This window comes from Salmo salar, unplaced genomic scaffold, assembly GCF_905237065.1.
Source record: "Salmo salar unplaced genomic scaffold, Ssal_v3.1, whole genome shotgun sequence".
Classification (NCBI taxonomy): Eukaryota; Metazoa; Chordata; class Actinopteri; order Salmoniformes; family Salmonidae; genus Salmo; species Salmo salar.
The window spans coordinates 48,633-56,432 of NW_025547791.1; positions in this window are offsets into that span (position 1 = coordinate 48,633).

The window sequence follows — 7,800 nt, forward strand, 5'->3', positions numbered from 1 at the left end:
ATTATGGGGTATCGTGTTTAAGACCAATGATACAAAATTTCAATTGAATCCATTTTAAATTCTGTCTGTAACACAACATGTGGAAGAAGTCAAGGGTGTACATATATACTGAGTATACAAAGCATTGCTCTTTCCATGGCAGAATGACCAGCTGAATATAGGTAAAAGCTATGATGCTTTATCGATTTGAAATCCACTTCAATCAGTGTAGATGAAGAGAAGGAGACAGATTAAAGAAGGACGTTTTAAGCTTTGAGACATGGATTGTGTATGTGTGCCATTCAGAAGGTGAACGGGGCAAGACAAAATATTGAATTACCTTTGAACGGGGGTATGGTAATAGGTGCCAGGCGCACTGGTTTGTGTCAAGAACTGCAACGCTGCTGGGTTTTTCACACTCAACAGCTTCCTGTGTGTATCAACAATGGTCCACCACCCAAAGGAGGGCCAACCAACTTGACACAACTGTGGGAAGCATTGGAGTCAACGTGGGCCAGCATCACTGTGGAACGCTTTCCACACCTTGTAGAGTCCATGCGCTGATGAATTGAGGCTGTTCTGAGGGGGGTGCAATTGAATGTTAGGAAGATGTTCCTAATGTTTTGTCCACTGTGTATATAACAGGTCTGTGTGAGGTACAGGGACAGAGGGAGAAAATGTTTAAGTGAATGAATGAATGAATGAATGAATGAATGAATGAATGAATGAATGTGTTCTAGTTACGGATGTGGTTGATGAGCATTCTGTTTACATCTCAGTATGATAACGAATAGATAGAAAACAGTTTGGCAAACTGTCCTCCATATTGACACCACACTGTCCTCCATATTGACACCACACTGTCCTCCATATCGACACTAAACTGTCCTCCATATCGACACTAAACTGTCCTCCATATCGACACTAAACTGTCCTCCATATCGACACTAAACTGTCCTCCATATTGACACTAAACTGTCCTCCATATTGACACTAAACTGTCCTCCATATTGACACTAAACTGTCCTCCATATTGACACTAAACTGTCCTCCATATTGACACTAAACTGTCCTCCATATTGACACTAAACTGTCCTCCATATTGACACTAAACTGTCCTCCATATCGACACTAAACTGTCCTCCATATCGACACTAAACTGTCCTCCATATCGACACTAAACTGTCCTCCATATCGACACTAAACTGTCCTCCATATCGACACTAAACTGTCCTCCATATCGACACTAAACTGTCCTCCATATCGACACTAAACTGTCCTCCATATCGACACTAAACTGTCCTCCATATTGACACTAAACTGTCCTCCATATCGACACTAAACTGTCCTCCATATCGACACTAAACTGTCCTCCATATTGACACTAAACTGTCCTCCATATTGACACTAAACTGTCCTCCATATTGACACTACACTGTCCTCCATATTGACACTAAACTGTCCTCCATATTGACACTAAACTGTCCTCCATATTGACACTAAACTGTCCTCCATATCGACACTAAACTGTCCTCCATATTGACACTAAACTGTCCTCCATATCGACACTAAACTGTCCTCCATATTGACACTAAACTGTCCTCCATATTACATCTCAGTACTTTACTTTGGTGCCAAAATGGCAGCCGTTGTAATTCTACATCTGAAACAGTTTGCTGAATCCTGTTGAATCTAGCCCAGTATCAGAATTATCACCAGCAAGCCAGCCTTACAGCACAGTGCTTTTCAACCGTAGAAATAGAATTACTAGAATGGTCCATCCTCATTCAAGTCTATGGGTCTGTGACAGGTGGTGCGGTGCCTTGAGTGTACCCAAGGGGTGCAGTTCAATTACCATTGTCTGAAGGGCTGTTAACCATTCCAGTGATTGTTGTATTTCTTTGTTTTTAACCTGGTACCTACCATAAGGTAACCTAGTGGTCACTTTAACAGCTTTCTATGGGGGGGTGAATCCTAACTTTCACTTCGGTCTAATTTTCATTCAGTCTGTGAAAATGTGACTTAAAGTGGAGGTTGGTATTTTCTTTCTGTGTTTTAACTGCTTTGTGTCATTACATACTGTATAACTGGATGTTCCATACAGGCTTTTAAAATCGAAATAAACATGGTTTAATACCAGTGACTCGTTATGGAAGCTTCTCGGGTGGTTGGCAAAAGACAGGAAGTCCAGTCGTCTACAATCAACGACCAGTTGTCAAGATGGCGTCTTTTATTCTCACTTGTTTGACGTATTGTTGCAGATACAAACCGTAACAACTCCCAGACACACAATACATCTCTTCGTCGTGCTTTTCTAAATACAGTAATAATCAAATTAAACTACTTTACTATAATATTTCACCTTTCTTATAACTGTAAAACAAATATAATCATACTTGGTGACAGTACATAATTAACCCCATTTCATTTAATTGATGACATTTTCTGCCCAGCGTCTTCTGAGACACCATTCAAAATGTCCACTGTCTTTTTACAACTTCAGCTTTACGGACGAGGTGATGTCGTCCCTCTGTGACCAAGAGAAAGTGGGTTTTATTTCGATTCTACGAGATCATTTACTATTGTTTGATAGTGAGAGCTCTGAATTCGGCCTGATAATATGAGTGAGATGAGGCTGTCTGCCGTAAAGTCACCAGAGCTGGAAGCTTCCCGACCAGGAGCGGAAACAGAAAATATCATGTGTTGTTCCCTATATACAAACCAGGTGTCCCATTTCACATACTGCGTTTCAGATGCGAGCGGAGAATGGTATGTGAGGCGGGATAACCGGGGCTGTCACCGACTGCACAGCAATGAATGTTGCACCGTTCACAGAGCGCTCTGTTACACAACAGAGTCCGTCAGCGGAGCGGAGCCCGTCCGGTCCACTCCCAATGTCGCTCCAGTAACGCTCACATCAACTCATCTATTTATGTGCTGCTATATATGGTCCCGTGAGGCTCAGTTGGTAGAGCATGGTGTTTGCAACGCCAGGGTTGTGGGTTCGATTCCCACGGGGGACCAGTACGGAGAAGAAATAAAACATGTGTGAAATGTATGCATTCACTACTGTAAGTCGCTCTGGACAAGAGCGTCTGCTAAATGACTAAAATGTGAAATATATATATAGCCCCTTGCTTTAGCTACTGTTCATGGACTTCACTAAATAGTTTAAGAAAGAAACTGATTAAAAAAAAAAAACAGGTGCAAAATCAAGGTGATTTACCAAGAGAGGGAGTGTGGTGATGTCACGTCCACAACTAAAGAATCACCGTGGAATCTGAAAAGACACGTCTACCGGAAGCATTAACGGTGTACTTACCACGGTGGGCGTGCTGACGGAAAGGTACGAGGTGGGTAGATAACGAAGTGTGTCATTGTAGCAAAATATTTATAAACAAAAAAATCGGATGTCTTCACAAAGTTACCTTCATTAATGTTCTATTTATTTATACAAAAAGCCATCATTGATTTTGGCCCAATAGGCCTGGCATATTCCCACGTTCAAGGAGCTTTCTGTTTTGATTGGGTTATTTTTAAAACATCTCTGCCCAGTCTGCCAAGAGTGTGTTTACCGTCCCCGGTGGCTCTGCCAACACAGAGAGGATATTCGCTGCTGTTCACCGGCTCTCCCGGTACCGTCCCATGAGCCTGAAGCCCCAGACTGATGTTTCTAAAAAATGAATTCAAAAAGGCACTGAGCCTAACGAGGCATTCCCCCCCCCGTTTAAATGTGTCTTTCATTCTGAGTAAGTCACAGTTTATATGCGCACGTTTTGTTTGTTAAGACTATAATGATTTAATACAACTAAATGTTTAAATGCCGCGCGCTTTATGTCCCTACCAGCATATTGTATCACACTCGCAAATTCTTCACAATGTATTTCTTTGTAGACTACAGCCTTGAAATAATAATAATAGCCTAAATAATTCATTTTCTATTCAGAGTGTTTATATGCTGTTTAATATGACATGTATCCTATTCAGAGTGTTTATATGCTGTTTAATATGACATGTAGCCTATTCAGAGTGTTAATATGCTGTTTAATATGACATGTAGCCTATTCAGAGTGTTTATATGCTGTTTAATATGACATGTAGCCTATTCAGAGTGTTTATATGCTGTTTAATATCACATGTATCCTATTCAGAGTGTTTATATGCTGTTTAATATGACATGTAGCCTATTCAGAGTGTTTATATGCTGTTTAATATCACATGTAGCCTATTTAGTGTTTAATATGACATGTAGCCTATTTTAAATGATGAGCGCTTCTTACATTCACCTTTTCATGTTTATTCAAATTCTTTAAATTCAAATATGTTTTTGTTTCATTACTTCAAAACCAAATGGTAGGTACAAGTAGTCACACCAAAAAAATAAATAGATGGGGTGTTGGTTAAATTGTTATTTTAATGAATGGAGTGAATTTGGAGCTGCAGGAGTTCTTTTCTTCCCTTGTGTGCAAGGAGAGGTTTTTCGGTGGAGTGGTAGAGAAGGATTTCCTTCAAATAACAATCTAATGAAACTACTCATTCCTATAATTCAGTGTTAAAATAACACTATGTGAGAACAATATTTTATTTGTGAACAAATGTTACATTTTGCCATTATAAGGTTGGTTGCAACCTTGAAAATCGTTGTGGATATCTGTTTCCTGCTCAAGTCGACTACAAAACCCACAATGCAATGCTCTCCATGGGCTGGAGAGCAAGCGTAGCTTCACCCGATAATATCAAAGTCAATATCAGCATGTGAAGTAGATAGCTAGCTGTAAAAATCACCTGAACAAACTGTACTATCAATGTGGGAGTCTACAATCTGACCATGATGTTCCTAGGATGACATTCACCCTAGACTGAACAGGCAAACAGGACCAAATGTGTTGGACCCTCTGTTAATAAATTACACCTTTTGTAGAAGTAAAGGAATATCGCTAAAATATGACCAATGGCCGATTGGAGAGAGAAGACAACCTCCCGCATTAAGACGTCGACCAAGTATTGAAATCTGACACGTATGATAGAAGTTTTCGCGATTTAAAACTCTGTGTTCCTATTAACTTCCAGTCTAGTGACAGGTGTTTTATTGCAATGCTACGTCAAAAACCGGACGGATTTCTGCCTACTTGTATGGATGGCAATAGCTCAGAGATTCAACATGAAATGACCCCAGGAAACGATAGAACATCGCTCAAAAGATGCACAAAAAAACAATTATAACATTCAAAATGGGTGAATCTTTAATTTAACATTTTTAAGAGGATAAGCATCACATAATTCCATCCATGTCATCAGGAGGGATCAGCCAATGAATTATACTCGTGAGTAAACATCCCATAACTGCAGGGGGCAGTAAATCACCAACCTTGGCTTTATACCTGTTCCAACAACACCCTCCAGGGGGCAGTATGCACCCATTCAGTTTGTTTACCAACTCATAGAAGTAGTAGAAGAAGAAAATGGGACTACTTCAAAATTGAGATGGCCTCAATGGCACTGCCCATGCGCTCACAGATGCCATAATGGGACCGATACAATGAGGCGATGTCTATGGCGGACCTTACTGAATCCTTTCTCGTCAATGGATGTGAAGGAAAGGAGGCAAGGAAATTAGGCTGTCCAAGACTATTAGGATGTGGCCAAGTTTCAAAATGGCACCCGCCCCTCCCCAAACTAACCCCCCATCCCCCAAACTATCCCCACCACTCCCCCACACTGCTACATTCTCTAAAGCACAACTCACACAAACACACATATATATACACCATATATACACAATATACGGTAGAAACTCCATTCTCCACAGTATACTCCCTTCTCCACAGTATACTCCCTTCTCCACAGTATACTCTATTCTCCACAGTATACTCCATTCTCCACAGTATACTCCCTTCTCCACAGTAGACTCTATTCTCCACAGTATACTCTTATTCTCCACAGTATACTCTTATTCTCCTCTTATTCTCCACAGTATACTCTTATTCTCCACAGTATACTCTTATTCTCCACAGTAGACTCTATTCTCCACAGTAGACTCCATTCTCCACAGTATACTCTTATTCTCCACAGTATACTCTTATTCTCCACAGTATACTCTATTCTCCACAGTAGACTCCATTCTCCACAGTAGACTCTATTCTCCACAGTATACTCTTATTCTCCACAGTATACTCCATTCTCCACAGTATACTCTATTCTCCACAGTATACTCTATTCTCCACAGTAGACTCTATTCTCCACAGTATACTCTATTCTCCACAGTAGACTCCATTCTCCACAGTAGACTCTATTCTCCACAGTAGACTCTATTCTCCACAGTAGACTTTATTCTCCACAGTATACTCTATTCTCCACAGTATACTCTATTCTCCACAGTATACTCTTATTCTCCACAGTAGACTCTATTCTCCACAGTATACTCTTATTCTCCACAGTAGACTCTATTCTCTACAGTATACTCTATTCCCCACAGTATACTCTTATTCTCCACAGTAGACTCTATTCTCCACAGTATACTCTTATTCCCCACAGTATACTCTTATTCCCCACAGTATACTCTTATTCTCCACAGTATACTCTATTCCCCACAGTATACTCTTATTCCCCACAGTATACTCTTATTCTCCACAGTATACTCTTATTCTCCACAGTATACTCTTATTCCCCACAGTATACTCTTATTCTCCACAGTATACTCTTATTCTCCACAGTAGACTCTATTCTCCACAGTATACTCTATTCTCCACAGTATACTCTTATTCTCTACAGTAGACTCTTATTCTCCACAGTAGACTCTATTCTCCACAGTATACTCTATTCCCCACAGTAGACTCTTATTCTCCACAGTAGACTCTATTCTCCACAGTATACTCTTATTCTCTACAGTATACTCTATTCTCCACAGTATACTCTATTCTCCACAGTATACTCTTATTCTCCACAGTATACTCTTATTCCCCACAGTATACTCTTATTCTCCACAGTATACTCTTATTCTCCACAGTAGACTCTATTCTCCACAGTATACTCTATTCTCCACAGTATACTCTTATTCTCTACAGTAGACTCTTATTCTCCACAGTAGACTCTATTCTCCACAGTATACTCTATTCCCCACAGTAGACTCTTATTCTCCACAGTAGACTCTATTCTCCACAGTATACTCTTATTCTCTACAGTATACTCTATTCTCCACAGTATACTCTATTCTCCACAGTATACTCTATTCTCCACAGTATACTCTATTCTCCACAGTAGACTCTATTCTCCACAGTAGACTCTATTCTCCACAGTATACTCTATTCTCCACAGTAGACTCTATTCTCCACAGTATACTCTATTCTCCACAGTATACTCTTATTCTCTACAGTATACTCTATTCTCCACAGTAGACTCTATTCTCCACAGTATACTCTATTCTCCACAGTATACTCTATTCTCCACAGTATACTCTATTCTCCACAGTAGACTCTATTCTCCACAGTATACTCTATTCTCCACAGTAGACTCTATTCTCCACAGTATACTCTATTCTCCACAGTATACTCTATTCTCCACAGTAGACTCCATTCTTGTAAGATTTGCGAGTGAGAAAATGGGAGGGAAACAGAGAGAAAGGATGAGCTACATATGAGTTAGAGCGGACTGATACCAGAAAGAGAGAGAAAGTTAGGAGAGAGAGAGAGAGAGGGGGGAGAAAGAGGGAGATATATATATATGTTTGGAGGGGTACTGTGCAGTGTATTATCTGAGGTTGTTGGTATAATACAGGAAAGTGGTCCAAACCCACCGCTAGGAGAAGGAGCTAGGGACTGAAAT